The sequence below is a fragment of the Lathyrus oleraceus genome, chromosome 6, assembly GCF_024323335.1.
Source record: "Lathyrus oleraceus cultivar Zhongwan6 chromosome 6, CAAS_Psat_ZW6_1.0, whole genome shotgun sequence".
NCBI lineage: Eukaryota > Viridiplantae > Streptophyta > Magnoliopsida > Fabales > Fabaceae > Lathyrus > Lathyrus oleraceus.
The window spans coordinates 238,906,569-238,923,886 of record NC_066584.1 but is presented as its reverse complement, the minus strand read 5'-3'; the positions used below and the strand labels follow the sequence as shown (position 1 = coordinate 238,923,886).

Genomic DNA, 17,318 nt, shown 5'->3' with positions numbered 1-17,318 from the left:
TACTTTTCAACTTAGTCAAGATACTATATTTCTTAAAAATAGGTTTACTACTCTAACGCAATGCGCGCCTTTTTATAAGTGACAATAAGACGGTTTGATTATGGAGTACAACTCGGTTCTGAATACGCGAAAGCGACAGTTCCTGTTAAATTAGTTCTTTTCAAAGTAGAAAACATTGCCCATAAGTAATTCTATTAGCAAGTACTTGGATTATTAATTGATTACGTGAATTATATTCGACCCTGTCTTTATTAATTAATCTTTATTCAACACTTTACTTTTCATTGCACACTCCAAAAACACCTATTTTGATTGCCTTTGATAAACACCATAACAATAGATAACGATAGATTGACACTTGGTCTCTGTGGATTCGACAATCTTTTATATTACTCCGACGCGTTCGTATACTTGCGAAAAACACCGCATCGAGTTTTTGGCGCCGTTGCCGGGGACCAATTTTGTCAAATTTCATTTCCCTGTTGTTATATCGTTTAGACTTAGGCTATTTCCCGCCGGTCAATGCGAAGAACTCGCAGCACCGGAAGTTTAAGCTTAGTATACCCTCTGGCGGAACCTGAACGTTACGCTCGCGCACGTTTATTCTTTCATAGAATTAAGAGAGCTATGGCCGAAGATCAAAACCAAAGACCTCTTAAAGATTTCGCTCAACCATCTAATGAAGAACCTAGTTGTAGTATAGTAAACCCAACCATCCCAACTAATAATTTTGAACTTAAACCATCCCTGTTGCAACTAGTGCAACAAAGACAATTCACAGGTCTCGCTACTGAGAACCCAAACCAACATTTAAAAATATTTCTTCAATTAGCAGACACTTTTAAAACCAATGGAGCTTCTCCTGAGGCAATACGTTTAAGATTATTTCCTTTTTCCCTCAGAGATAAAGCCCTATCATGGTTAGATTCCCTTCCACCCAATTCCATTATGACTTGGGATAACCTTAGAAGAGTTTTTCTTGCTAGATATTTTCCCCCAAGTAAGACCGCCGTTCTTCGAAACCATATAACTAGATTTACCCAAAACCAAGGAGAATCGTTGTTTGAAGCTTGGGAGAGATATAAAGAGTTGTTACGAGCATGCCCACATCATGGTTTAGCAAATTGGTTAATCATTCAAACCTTCTATAATGGACTTCATTACAACACAAAGATGACCATCGACGTTGCCGCAGGCGGTGCTCTGATGAACAAACCTTATCCTGAAGCTAGTGCCCTCATCGAAGATATGGCTCAAAACCATCAATCATGGGGAGTCGAACGAGCGACAGTCGAGAAGAAGGAAGCCCAAGGAGGAGTGCATGAACTAAGCTCTATAGACATGATGCAAGCTAAAATGGACGCGTTGGCCCTCAAGGTCGAGCATATGTGCATAAACGCGAATACTGTAGCCGCAGTTTCGTCGGATTGTGAGATATGTGGAACCAAAGGACACCAATCTGCAGAATGCAGTCTATTAAACGAAACCCACTCTGAGCAAGTGAACTACACCCAAGGGAACCCATACTCAAATACCTACAACCCTGGATGGAGGAATCACCCGAACTTCTCCTATAAAAACAATAACCCTATCCAAAATAATGCACCTCCGAGACCTAGTTATCAAGCCCCTAGATCAAATCAACCTATGCAACCTGTGCCACCAAAGCCGAGCCTTGAGAAAATTATGGAAAATTTTATCACCGTTCAAACCCAACAAAACAAGGAGTTCATGAACCAAAACATTCATGTTAACGAATTGATTACCCAGTTAGGAACCAAGGTTGACCAAATAGTTACTCATACCAAGATGCTTGAAACCCAGATCTCTCAGATAGCTTTAAACCAAGCCCCTCAGACTACACCTGGAGGACAATTCCCTGGACAACCTCAACAAAATCCGAGAGGACAAGCCAATGCCATTACCCTACGAAGTGGGAACGCTTATGATGAGCCACCAAACCCTAGATTGAGTGAACCCGAAACTTCTAAGGAATGTACCAAGCCCCCGGACGAAGTAAATGAACCGGAGGAATCTGAAAACCAGGAAGGTCGAGAAAAAGGAGAAGAACCTAAAGACAAAACTTACGTACCACCCCCGCCATATAAACCACCTATACCATATCCGCAAAGACTCAAACAAACCCAGATCAATAAACAGTATCAAAAATTTATTAAAGTTATAGAAAAACTTCATGTAGAAATCCCTTTCACAAAAGCCATCACCCAAATACCTTCTTATGCAAAGTTTCTCAAAGACATCCTTACCAACAAACGTAGACTTGATGATCCGAAGCCTTTGGAATGTAATGCTATTTCCGAGGACAAATTAGCGAAGAAAGATAAAGATCCTGGAAATTTCTCCATTCCTTGCCTTTTGGGTAATCATGTCATCGAAAAAGCTTTTCTAGACTTAGGAGCTAGTGTGAGCTTAATGCCTTTAGCAGTTTGTGAGAGGTTAAACTTAGGAGAATTACAGTCCACTAAGATGTCACTTCAGTTAGCCGATAGATCTGTTAAATATCCGATAGGCATTTTAGAAGATGTTCCTGTTAGGATAGGTCAGTTATTTATCCCTACTGATTTTGTTGTCATGGACATCAAAGAGGACAATGATATACCAATCCTTCTAGGTAGACCATTCTTATCGACTGCAGGAGCCATAATAGATGTCAAGAAAGGAAAGTTGACATTTGAGGTAGGTGACGAGAAAATAGAATTTTTACTTTCGAAATTTCTTATGGCACCTGTGATGGGAGCCTCATGTTATACCTTAGATATCATTGATGAATGTGTTAGAGAATTAGAACAAAAAGAAATTATAAAAACAATTAAGTTACCATCAACTCTCATAAGGGAAGATGATGACTTTAAGAAACCCTACATCGATGATAACCTTTACGAATGTTTATCCCTTACCCCAGATCCTATGCCATTCCCTAAGAAACCAACCTTAGAACTTAAGGAACTACCTAAGAACCTGAGATATGAGTTCCTCGATGAAGAGATGAACCGTCCAGTTATAGTTAGTGCTACCTTGAGCCAAAAGGAAACGAACCAACTTTTAGACGTTTTACGAAAATATCCCTCAGCCTTAGGATATAATATCTCTGACCTGAAAGGTATAAGCCCATCCGTAGGCATGCATCGGATTTCGCTCGAAGAAGATTCAAAACCCTCCAGGGAACATCAGAGAAGAATAAACCCTATAATGAGTGATGTTGTTAAAAAGGAAGTTCTTAAGTTACTTGAGGCAGGTATCATCTACCAGATCTCGGATAGTAAGTGGGTGAGCCCTGTGCATGTAGTACCTAAAAAGGGAGGCATCACAGTCGTGCAAAATGATAAAGACGAACATGTAGCAAAACATTTAGAAGGAGGATGACAGATGTGTATAGATTATAGAAAATTAAATAAATCAACTAGGAAGTATCATTTCCCTTTACCATTTATAGACCAAATATTGGAGCGTCTAGCCAGACACTCTAACTTCTGTTATCTAGATGGATACTCTGGATTCTTCCAAATACCTATCCACCCCGAAGATCAAGAAAAAACTACCTTTACATGCCCTTATGGCACTTTTGCCTACAGACGAATGTCGTTCGGCCTCTGTAATGCCCCAGCTACTTTCCAACTCTGCATGATGTCAATCTTTGCAGACTACCTAGATGGTATCATGGAAGTGTTTATGGAAGATTTCTCGGTTTGCGGATTTGATTTCCATAATTGTCTTGCTAACCTTGAGAAAATCCTGGAGAGATGCGTGGAGGTGAACCTCGTGCTAAACTGGGAAAAATGTCATTTCATGGTAACCGAAGGAATAGTTTTAGGACATATAGTTTCTGAAAAAGGTATAGAGGTAGATAAAGCTAAAATAGAAGTTATAGAAAACCTAAAACCCCCAAAAATCATCAGAGAAGTACGAAGCTTTCTTGGACACGCTGGATTCTACCGGCGTTTTATTAAGGACTTCTCCAAAATAACCAAACCTTTAACTGGACTTTTAATGAAAGATGCTGAATTCATTTTCGATGAAAAATGTAATGACGCATTTAATCTTTTAAAGCAAGCGTTAATCTCAGCACCCATTATGAAACCACCCGATTGGTCGGAACCTTTTGAGATAATGTGTGATGCTAGTGATTATGCAGATGGAGCCGTTCTAGGACAAAGGAAAGATAAAAAATTACATGCCATTTATTATGCCAGTAGAACCCTAGATGCTGCCCAACTTAACTATGCAACAACTGAAAAAGAATTACTCGCTGTAGTTTTCGCTATAGACAAATTTAGATCTTATCTAGTAGGAGCAAAAATTATAGTTTACACCGATCATGCTGCCATTCGTTACCTATTAAGTAAAAAAGATGCCAAGCCCAGGTTACTCCGATGGATTCTATTACTACAAGAGTTTGATTTAGACATAAGAGATAAAAAAGGCACTGAAAATGTAGTAGCCGATCACCTTTCTAGGCTAGAACATCTGAAACCTGAACTAGTACCCATAAATGATGATTTCGCCTATGATAGACTGATAGCTAGAGTAGAAACCATTGAAGATAATAACCTAGATCCTTATGAGCACCCCAAAAATTCCTTAGCAATAAGTAACGTACCCTGGTATGCAGACTTCGTTAATTACCTAGCTGCTGATATAGTACCCCCTGATCTTGACTACCACCGCAAAAAGAAATTCTTCCACGATGTGAGAAACTTCTATTGGGACGAACCGCTCCTTTTCAAAAGGGGTAAAGATGGCATTTTTCGCCGTTGCGTTCCAGAAGAAGAGGTAAATAGTATTATCGAGCACTGTCATTCTGCACCTTATGGTGGACATGCGAGCACCTCTAAGACATACGCCAAGATTCTTCAAGCTGGCCTATTCTGGCCTACCATATGGTGAGATGTCTATGCTTGCATTGTCAAATGTGATAGATGCCAACGCACTGGAAACATTTCAAGGCATGATGAAATGCCTCTAAGAAACATTCAGGAAGTAGAACTCTTTGACGTATGGGGTATAGATTTCATGGGACCTTTCCCACCATCCTTAGGAAACAGGTATATCTTAGTAGCTGTAGACTATGTGTCTAAGTGGATTGAAGCTATAGCTGCACCCACAAACGACACTAGGGTAGTAATCAAACTATTTAAAAACTATATATTCCCTAGATTTGGAACACCACGTTTAGTCATAAGCGATGGAGGATCACACTTTATATCGAGAATATTTGACAAACTTTTAAGAAAATATGGAGTTAGGCATAGAGTAGAAACACCATACCATCCACAAACTAGTGGCCAAGTAGAAGTATCTAATAGGGAGATAAAACAAATCCTAGAGAAAACTGTTTCTATTTCTAGGAGAGACTGGTCTCAGAAGCTTCAAGAAGCATTATGGGCCTATAGAACGTCTTTCAAAACCCCTATAGTAACTACTCCTTATCAATTAGTTTATGGAAAATCATGTCACTTACCATTCGAATTAGAGCATAAGGCCTATTGGGCCATTAAAACTTTGAATTTAGACTACCTAGCCGCTGGAGAAAAGCGTACCCTAGACATTCATAAATTAGAAGAACTTAGGCAATCTGCCTACGAGAATGCAAAAATATATAAAGAGAGGACAAAAGCCTATCACGACAAAATAATAGTAAAGAAAAACTTCAATATAGGCGATCTTGTTCTCCTTTTCAACTCTAAGTTACGACTCTTCCCTGGAAAGCTACGTTCAAGATGGATTGGTCCATTCGAAGTATCCAAGATTCTGAGCTCCGGAGCCGTGGAAATCAAGAACGAAACCTGTAGCCCATTCATTGTAAATGGACAAAGACTGAAGCTTTACGAAGGAGGAGACCTTCCAGCATACTACTCAAGCCACACCCTGATTGATCCACCAATTCCTACTACTACAGGTGTATAAATTCTAATTGTCAAGCTAATGACATTAAACAAGCGATGCGTGGGAGGCAACCCATGGTTTTTCTTTCATTTTACTTTTTCGCATTTATTTAATTTTATTTTTATTTTTATTTTATCATATTTTGCATTGAGACTAAAATTTGAATGGTTTGTACTTTCAGGATCACTTTCTTAACTTTTACAGGATGCAGAACTTCGATGACATGCACGTGGCCTATAGAGATAATGCTCAGAGAGAGCGCTACATCGCTCTGTATCAGCGCCCTATGGCACCCACACGTTATCCTAATCAGCATTGTATGGAGGCACTGGGTATCGAGCCGAGTATCCGATTCCTTAGCCATCAGCTTCACTGGGACGAGTTTGCTGATGACTTGAGTAACACCTACAGGAACCTGACTTTGGAGTTCCTGAGTTCATTCGACTATGACCCATACTCTGGACCAGATGGGTATGCTGCTTTCAGGCTTTTTGGAGTTGAGTACTCTTTCAGCCAGAAAGAGTTCGGCGACCTTTTGGGCTTCCAGACCACTCCTGATGCTGTCCCAGAGACACCTATGGGATATTTTCTGGGTAAGGAGGTTGAGAAGTTTTGGAGTGATATATCAGGTGGCGGAAGCCAGGATCCATCTACACAGCTGTCTCATGTTATACATAACCCCGCCTTCAGATACTTTCAGATGATATTAGCACATTCCTTCTTGGGAAGGCCGGATGCAGAGACACTATTGAGTGAAGAGGAGATCTTCCTATTATTTTGTTCATCCCAGTCTCGCCCAGTAGCATGTGGGAACTTTTTATTATACAGTCTCAGCGGTATCTCCAGATCTACCGAAGGAGTCATCCATGTTGGCGGAATCATCATGCAGATTGTTGTCGCTTTAGGTCTGTCTCGCAAGCTGTTACATCTTCGGACCTACTGTGGGTACACTACCATGGACATCGACTTCTGTTTAACCAGAGGGTTGATGAGGAGAGCCTCTTTCCACCCATGTCAGTTCCGATTGCTGGTCGACAGTGAGGCTATCCACTATTTCACACTGCCAGATCTTATGATGACCAGTGTGCATGATCCAGCGAATTGGAGTTATGCTCTGGAAGGCCAGGGAGAGACTGTCGAGGAGTCGAGATCACCACCCATTGCTGAATATACGCCTACACCACCATCTCACAGAATCACTGTTTTCTCTAATAATCTTTCATTACAAACCCCAGATATTCGCACCCAGATTGCTGAGTGTCGTAGAGAGAACGCAGAGCTTAGACAGGAGGTGGTTGACCTCACTTTACAGATGGGAGTGTCTGATCTCACCCATGCTACCGAAGTCGACTGTCTATATCAGGAGATCGCAGAGCTCAAGCAGGAGGTAGCCATGCTCCGTAGAGCCTCTCAGGAAGATGACATCCCCACTATATGATCTCACCATTCCATCTTATTTTATCTTTCTTTTATTTTATTTTTTTATCGTATTTACATAACTCATTTTACATTATCTCATTTGGAATATTATATAAACTACGTCTATACATATTTATTTCTACTTTTATCTATATATGTCTTATGTTTGTTTTATTTGCATTTTTTATTTTAGTTGTTTATTAATTTATTAGTCTAATATTTAATTTTTGTTTCATTTTTATTTTTTATTTTTTACTTTTATAAAATTATGCAAGCCAAGGATGCTAGGAAAACCACAAAACAAATGCTATCCGGACCCCTAAAAGCCAAAAGACAAGAGAAGCCCAAGCCAAAGGACCAAAATCTGGCCCAGCCAGATTTTGCCTTGTGGCGCCCGCCATAGACCCTGTGGCGCCCGCCACAGCGTCTGTAAAAGGTCGGGGCAGAACCTCTTTCTTCACCATTTTTACACCTTACAACCTTCCAAACCCATTTTTTCACCTTGGAAAAACATCCTTGAACCCACAAAAAGCTCATACTTTTCTAACCACCACACCGTATAAATCATTTTTCCGATTTCCATTTTCATTTTCATCCGTCGGATTTCGTAAAAATCCAACCTTTTCACAAACCACTTCATCTTCTTCATCACTTTTCAAGAGCTTTAAAATGGAGTTTAACGGATTCATTCTTCGAGGAGGGAAACCCAGGGATAGACAAAGAAAAATCATCGAACGGTTGCAAAATCGGGAAATCCTCCCGACAAGGTATGTTGACGAAAACTGTCTCTACACTCTAAGTATCTATCATAGCATATTTCATTTATTAGATAATTTAGATTTGCATAATTTCTTTTCGAACAAAGAACCCACCTATGAGCGGTTGACAATTGAATTTTTGAGTTCCTTAATTTATATTGTCAACCCTAACACTGTTAGCACAGTTGGTACTGTCAGATTTAGAATGTTTGCTATTGAATACGAATTCAGTACCGACGAACTCGCCAGCTTGTTAGGAATCCCTCATGGGGACGGTGCTATTTGTGAGGCCCCTTTGGATTCCGAATGGTCTGTTGAGGTATTTTCCTTCTGGGAGCGTTTATCAAACACTTCCATAAACTCTTTTGAAGGAGTTCTTGCTTCAACTATCCATAACCCGACCATCAGAGTTTTTAGATATCTGTTGGCATGCACTATTTTTGGCCGGGAGAATCCAAATAAGGTTAATGCTAGAGAGCTTCTATTTTTACAAGGAAGCCTCACAAATAGACGTATTAATTCGATCTCATTCATGCTTGCTCATATGACTTTAACTTTGAATAAAGCGGGACCGATTTCTTTTGGTGGATTGATTACATCTATTGCTCGGGCGCTTAACCTGAACAATGAGATGGCTACCCTAGACCCCTTACCTCCTCGCACAATTAACCTAAAAATTTTGAGAGACATGAAACTGTGTTGTTCGAGGAGAGAAGGAGGCTATATGCTTATGGTTCATGGTGTAGCCATCCCATCTGTTGTTTTACCGTGCACTAGACGTACAGATGTACGAGATGAAAGGAATTGGACCTACGCTTTAGATGCTCCACCTGTTTTGGGTCCTCTTCCTCCTAACATTCCTGATGAGGCGGGACATGACACCGATGATGAATATGATCGGAGAGAGAGATCTCCCGTACCCCATATGTCCCCCCATCATCCTTCACCACCACACACCGCACCATCTTCTTCTTCTGCAGGTACCACTCCTGGCTTCTATATTACAGAGGAGATGTGGCGTGACCATATGGCTAGAGAGCAGAGGCGTGACGACCTACTCTCTACCATCCAGCAACAATTGGCGGATAACATGAGCTTCATGCAAGAGTCGCAGCGAAGGACAGACAGGTCCTACGATACTGTTCTACAGTCCATGCAAACGATCATAGATACACAAGCCCGTCAGCAACACCACCACCGTCAGCATATTGCTCTCATAGAAAGCACATAGGGTATCATTTTAGGTAACCTTCGAGAGGTGAGGACCGCTCAGGATGCCCTGCAGGCGAGGATGGATCAGAGAGACCGTCGTCGTACCCGATCCCGTCGTCCACCTCAGGATGGCGAGGGCACTAGTGGTCAGCAATAGGTTGTCAGGTAACTCTTCCGTTATCTTATTTCGAAACATTGGGGACAATGTTCGATTTAAGTGTGGGAGGAGACTCTATCGTCTTTTCTTTATTACCTTTCTCGTTTCTTTTCCTTTATCCCTTTTTCTTTGCTGTTTTTAGATAGTTTATTTCCTTTTAGTTGCTTACTTTGCTTTTTAGTATAATGCATGAGTCTGACGAGTCACCAAATATAGTATATCTTTAGTACAATCCTACCTCCCCATACCTTTAGCCCCACCAATATTTTTTTTTGCAAAAGAAAATAGTGTTATTCCGAAAGTTTTCAGGTTTTAAGGACATGTTTTAAGTAAGGATGCGGTGACTTGGGAGAACTTTACGAAACATCAGTATTATTTTAGCACCATAGACTTCGTAAATATAGGAACCACTCCCGAAACCCCATATACCATGGCCTTAATCATCATTTCTGTATAAGTCCTCAGTAGTTTATCTCAACAGTCAACACAGGCCTACGCATCCTCTACGTAGGGGACCGATGCAAATAAGTGAATGATCCAGAAAAACAAAAAAATAAAAGAAAGCAAAAAGGCAACTCCGGTATAGGTGACCCTCACAAAGTCATTTAAACCAAAGAATTGTAAAAAATTGCTACAAAAAGAAAAAGAAAAAGAAAAAGAAAAACTTAACCACTGTTAGTTGGTTCAGAGGTATCTGGCACTGAACTCGGTAGGGCGGATTACGATCCGATCCCCCACAACTACAGTTGGGTCCAATAAAAGGGTTTACACATATTTATGTGCCGGAAACCCCATGCTCAGATCATAATCACTAACAGGCCACTCTACTATGAAGCATGTATGGATAACGGGCTTAATGTGATTGCGCCTGAATGAAAAGGACACAAAAAGAGATGAAGAGGCAGACCTAGGTATTGTGGGATGATATGGGTTGGTTAATATAGGAATGAAGTTTATGTCCGTATTTGCGGATTAGTCTCTTCATGATACCCTTAGTTCACTCAGTTAGTACCTATCACTGAATCTCGACTTGAACTTAGAATTTTTACCTGAAGCACTCGTTTACACAAATTTTCTTTATGAGCTTTTTAATGTTTTGCTTGAGGACAAGCAAAGGTTTAAGTGTGGGAGAGTTTGATAACACTGAAATTTACCGTATTTTCGACTCCGATTTCACATGCATTCTAGTTGTTTTATTGTTATTTTGTTGTGTTATTGCTATATTTTCCTTTGTTTTCAGGTTTTTACTTTAATCGGAGCCCCGATCGAGAAAAGGAGCGAAAAAGAGCCAAATACCCTAAAATTCAGCATTTTGTACTTGTGGCCTACCCCATGGTTGGCGCCATAGACCCTGCCATGACGTGTCCAAGCTCAACTTCCCTCAACTGCCACATTCCCCACTACTTCCACTAAGGCGCCTCAGATTGGCCTTGTGGCGGGCGCCATGGCCTTGTGGCGGGCGCCACAAGAGGAAAAGTTTTCCCTCCCATTTTTAAGTTGAAGAGCATCCTTGTCATTTCCATCTTTTTACTTGCTTATAAATAGAAACTCGAAATCACTTTTACAATCATTCAAACTTAGAGTAGAGGCAAACTCAGAGCAACTTTGTTTCACTTAGGCATATATTCAGTATTTTAAAGTGGTAATCGCTTCGCATTGGAGTGTTACCACAATTGTGTAATCGAGTCTGTGATAGAGTCTGTAATCGAGTTTGGAGCACTTTGGAAGGAAGTTTATTCTATCGCCATTTTCATTTCCGCTTTGCAATTTACTCAACCCTCCGATTGGAGCAAGTTTTTATTACTTGGCTTTATCTTATTTATTTTCCTGCACTCGCTTTAAATTATTTATTTCCTCGCACTCGCTTTAAATTATTTATTTCCTCGCACTCGCTTTACTTTTATTTATTTCCCGCACTCGCTTTAAATTATTTATTTCCTCGCACTCGCTTTACTTTTATTTATTTCCCGCACTCGCTTTACTTTTATTTATTTCCTCGCACTCGCGAAAGCGCTTTGTTTAGTTCATTAGGAGTCTTAATTTAAGAAGAAAGGAGATTTTAAAACTATTTTCGGACGCGTTTATAAGTTTAGAGTCTGGTTCGTGAGAACCTCTTTTGGTTAAGAAATCCAGGTTATAATACTTTTCAACTTAGTCAAGATACTATATTTCTTAAAAATAGGTTTACTACTCTAACGCAATGCGCGTCTTTTTATAAGTGACAATAAGAGGGTTTGATTAGGGAGTACAACTCGGTTCTGAATACGCGAAAGCGACAGTTCCTGTTAAATTAGTTCTTTTCAAAGTAGAAAACATTGCCCATAAGTAATTCTATTAGCAAGTACTTGGATTATTAATTGATTACGTGAATTACATTCGACCCTGTCTTTATTAATTAATCTTTATTCAACACTTTATTTTTCATTGCACACTCCAAAAACACCTATTTTGATTGCCTTTGATAAACACCATAACAATAGATAACGATAGATTGACACTTGGTCTCTGTGGATTCGACAATCTTTTATATTACTCTGACGCGTTCGTATACTTGCGAAAAACACCGCATCAGGATCCCACACTCTTTCAGATGGTCATCGAACTCTAGGCTTAAATACTCACCACCTCGATCTGATCGAAGAGTTTTAATATTCTTACCTAGTTGGTTTTGTACTTCATTCTTGAATTCCTTGAAGTATTCAAAGGACTCTGATTTGTGTTTCATTAAATACACATACCCATATCTACTGAAATCATCAGTAAATGTGATGAAGTACTGAAAACCTCCTCTGGCTGGTATGTCCAGTGGTCCACATACATCAGTATGTATGAGGGCCAAAAGATCATTATCTCTTTCACCTTTTCCTGTGAATGGAGACTTTGTCATCTTTCCAATTAAACAAGATCTTCATGTCTCAAATGATTCATAATCAAAAGAGTCCAATAGTCCATCTTTATGGAGTTTGGAAATGCGTTTCTCATTTATGTGGCCTAATCGACAATGCCAAAGGTAAGTTAGATTTAACTCATTAGGTTTCATCCTTTTAGTATTAATTTTATAAATAGGCATTTCAAGATCAAGGACATATAGTCCATTGTTCATTTGTGCAGTAGCATAGAATATATCATTCAAATAAATTGAGCAACAATTGTTCTTTATTATAAATGAAAAACCAAACTTGTCCAAACAAGAAACGGAAATAATATTCCTGCTAATTGCAGGTACATAATAACAGTTCTCTAACTGAATTATTAAACCACTAGGTAAAGTCAATACATAAGTTCCTACGGCTAAAGCAGCAACCTTTGCTCCATTGCCAACTCGTAGGTCAACTTCACCTTTTGCCAAATCTCTACTCCTTTTTAGTCCCTGCATATTGGTACAAATGTGAGAACCGCATCCAGTATCTAATACCCATGATGCAGAAGTAGATAAATTAATTTCAATAACAAAAGTACATGAGGTTGAAGTCTCTACTCCATTCTTCTTATCTTCCAGGTACTTTGGGCAGTTTCTCTTCTAGTGTCCGGTCTTACCGCAATGGAAGCAGGTGCCTTCTTTTGCTATGCCTCCACTAGGCTTCAAAGCAGCAACAATGGGTTTGGATTTGGCAACTTCCTTGCCTTTCCCTTTATCACCCTGCTTGGTGGGCCTTTTGTTCTGTCTCTTTCCACTTCCGATCATCAGAATGGACTTCCCTTTTGACTTCAGATTCTGCTCAGCAGTTCTTAACATGGCTAGCAGTTCAGGAAGAGATTTATCCATATCATTGATATTGAAATTTAGGACAAATTGACTGAATCTATCTGGCAACGATTGCAAGATTAAATCAGTCGCAAGTTCCTTTCCGAGGGGAAAACCCAACCTCTCAAGGTTTTCCACATACCCAATCATCTTGAGCACATGGGGACCTACAGGGGCTCCCTCAGCTAACTTGCCTTGAAAAAGGGCTTTTGAAACTTCAAACCTTTCATGCATTGCTTGCTCTTGATAGAGCATCTTGAGGTGTTCGATCATATCGAACGTTGCCATGCTCTCATGTTGCTTTTGCAACTCTGAGTTCATGGTAGCTAGCATGAGACAAGCAGTTTCATTGGCATCATCGACATGCTTCTTATAAGTGTAACACCCCGATAATAATATGTATTTATTTAAATTAAATTAATAATATGTTTATTAATTTAATTAGAATATTTGAATTATTATTATTATTTTGGAATAATAATTATTGGAATAATATATAAGTTGGAATTTAGAAAAATCCCATTTTTTGGTAAAAAGGTTTTCACGTGGAAGGGAAAAGAGGCAGAAAGGGCAAAAAGCAAAAGAACGAAGGTTGAAGGAAGGAGAAGCTTGGAGCTCGGAAGCTGCCGGATAAACTCAGGTAAGGGGGGTTTATCATCGATTAACGGGTATTATGGGATGATATGTACTGGGTAGTAATAGACCATGGTTTTACCTCTGATTGGATGATATATGTTGAATTTGTGAACTTTTGAGATGAACGAAAATTTGGATTATAATTGACGAAATTCGTAGGAATTAGAGGTAGAAAGGTTAGAAATTTGTGAAATCGAAAGTGTATGATTCGTGTTAGATGAGATGAATGAATTGTGTGTGGAATTTGGACTGTAGAAGGTTGAATTGGGTAGATCTCGTAGCAGAGAAAGCCATTGCAGATCTGAGAATTCTGATCTCTGGTCATACGCGTATGGCACTAGGCAATACGCGTATGAGATGTTGGTACGCGTATGGGGGGAAGCCTTACGCGTATGGGTGGAAAAGATGGCATTTTGAACGTGAATTGGTCTCTGTTGGTACGCGTAATGGGAAGTTGTTACGCGTAGCGTACGCGTATGGGACAGGTGATACGCGTATGAGTTGGGCGAGGAAATGCGCAATACGCGTATGAGAGTAGGCATTACGCGTATGGAGTTGGCCAGGTTTGGGCAATACGCGTATGGCATGGGTAGTACGCGTATGGGCAGAGTTGGGATTTTCATGAACTGTTGTTGTGCAGTTTTTGGTTGTTTAGGCTGAGTGATGTACTTAGCTGAGATATGATGTTGTAGGGGTCAATTCCCGTTGTTTTGAGTGGTATAGGTATTAGTAGAGCGGGCTAATACTGTGGTTGATTATGTGGCATGATATGATGTGCTTTTGTGATTAATTATGTTGATGATGTGTGATGGTATACATGATGATGTGAATGTATACGTTTGTGAATAGACTGTATTATGGCTTAGAGTGTGAGCATGTGTCTATTCTTGATTATTGTTGATGTTGCATTGCTAGGTGATTAGCATGCATGTTGTGGCCCATTTGGGGTGGTAGCTAATTCCCATGGTGAGGAATTAGTGAGTATATCATTTGATTGTTGTTGTTGATGTTTGCATGCTAGGTGATTAGCGTGCATTTCATGGCCCATTTGGGGTGGTAGCTAATTCCCATGGTGAGGAATTAGTGAGTGAGTCACTATGTCTCAAATGAGTGGGACTAGTGAGCTTGGTAGCCGTGCCTGGATTTGGACGGTGAGGTTGAACTATATGTTCACAAATAGTCGGTACCGCATGCATAGAGTCTCATTGCATAATGAATGTATGGCGTATGATATGAATGGATGTATTCCAGTATCATATGTGTGTTGTGTGTTGTGTTGTTAATGATTGAATATGATGGAGAATTGTACTGTTGATTATGATGTTTGAATGGATATTACTGTTGCTGAATGCGTAGTCTAATCAGGGTGAATTAATGTGTTAATTACTTGGCACTACATGTTGTTCTATAATGCTTGTTATATTGATTGAGGAACTCACCCTTACGCCTATTTTTCAGGTAACGAGAAATGAGTTGAGTAGAAGCTAATGCTTGGAGTCTAGAGTAGTTTCTTATGGGTCATGCTCTGATAGATGTAACATCGGGAGGGAATGTTTTAATTAATTTGATATTGGTTGTTGGATGATTTACATGTATTGAATTTGATTCCGCTGCGAATTATGCAAAAGACCTTATTTTGATTTAAATAAATGAGCATGACAGGATTTCTGATGAATGTAGTGAAATGATTGTGTGACACCCTTCGGGGCATAATTACTCTGATGAATGTATGTGTATTTTAATTATAATAATTTGGGGTATTTAGAAGGGTGTTACATTAGTGGTATCAGAGCATAGTTGGTCGTGTCGAGTCGTAGTTATTCTGTTTCCCCTGTACGGGATAGGTGTTGTGTAACCCTATCAGTACTTATTTGTTTAGCTGTGTTGGATTTCAGAATAGAGATGGCTGGAAGAGGTAGAGATGATGCTGCGATTGCTGAGGCTCTGGGTATGCTAGCTGGAGTACTTGGAGGAAATCCGAATGTTGTGGGAATGGGAGCTGCTCGTCAGTTGAGTGAGTTCCAGAAGAACAATCCTCCAATGTTCAAAGGAGCATACGATCCAGATGGTGCTCAGAAGTGGTTGAAGGAGATCGAGAGGATCTTCAGAGTAACTGAGTGTGCTGATAACCAGAAGGTCAGGTTCGGTACACATATGCTGTCAGAAGAAGCTGATGATTGGTGGGTTGCTACTCGCACTGAGTTGGAAGCTGCTGGAGATGCTGAGATTACTTGGGCTGTATTCAGAGAGAGATTCCTGAGGAAGTATTTTCCCGAGGATGTCAGAGGAAAGAAGGAGATAGAGTTCTTGGAATTGAAGCAGGGTAACAGGTCTGTTACGGAGTATGCTGCTAAGTTCACAGAGCTGTCGAAGTATTATACTCCCTATGCTGAGGCTGTTGGGGAATTTTCCAAGTGTGTGAAGTTTGAGAACGGGTTGCGTCCCGAGATCAAGCAGGCTATTGGGTATCAAAGGATTAGAGTGTTTTCTGATTTGGTTGACTGTTGCAGGATTTTTGAACAGGATTCCAAGGCCAGAGCTGAGAGCTATCAGCAGAGGGTTGATAGGAAAGGTAAGAATCAGATTGATCGCGGAAAACCGTATGCAGCTGGCAAAGGTTTTCAGAAGCAGAGTGGGATGAAGAGGCCTAGTGGGGGAGATTCTAGTGCTCCTGTTAAGTGTTACAGATGTGGTCAGGCTGGACATCGTATCCATGAGTGTACCAGTAATGAGAAGAAGTGTTTCAAATGTGGAAAAGGTGGTCATTTAGCTGCAGATTGCCGGTTGAAGACTGTGACTTGCTTCAACTGTGGAGAGGTGGGTCATATCAGTCCGCAGTGTCCTAAACCAAAGAAAGAGAATCAGTCAGGAGGCAAGGTTTTCGCTTTATCAGGTTCTGAGACTTTTGCAGATGATCGTTTGATCCGAGGTACGTGTTATATTAATGGCTTTCCTCTTATAGCTATTATTGACACAGGTGCTACTCATTCTTTTATATCTGTGGATTGTGCTGTGAAGCTTAAGTTAGAGATATCTGAGATGCGTGGAAGTATGGTGATTGATACTCCTGCAAAGGGTTCAGTGACTACTACTTCGGTTTGTTTGAGTTGTCCTTTGAATATTTTTGGTAGAGATTTTGGGATGGACCTTGTGTGTCTTCCATTAGTGCAGATTGATGTTATCTTGGGTATGAACTGGTTGGTGTTTAACCGGGTTTCTATCAACTGTTTTGATAAGACTGTGATATTTCCTGAGATTGAGGAAGGAAAGAGTTTGTTTCTATCAGCAAGGCAAGTGAATGAGGAAGTAGCTGATGGGGCAGAGTTGTTTATGCTGTTAGCAACTTTGGAGGCTAAAGATAAACTAGTGATTTGCGATCTCGCTGTGGTGTGTGATTTTCCTGATGTGTTTCCGGAAGAAGTGAATGAATTACCGCCAGAGCGTGAAGTTGAGTTCTCGATTGATTTGGTACCTGGTACTAGACCGA

General features: G+C 40.2%; 1 non-coding gene across 1 annotated transcript; it reads right to left on the bottom strand.

Annotated features, from left to right (window-relative positions):
• Positions 1-1,011: 1,011 nt before the first annotated feature.
• LOC127099535 (small nucleolar RNA R71) lies at positions 1,012-1,118 on the bottom strand. Its single transcript, XR_007794027.1, has one exon. It is a non-coding gene; the product is annotated as a small nucleolar RNA R71 (small nucleolar RNA).
• Positions 1,119-17,318: the final 16,200 nt, after the last annotated feature.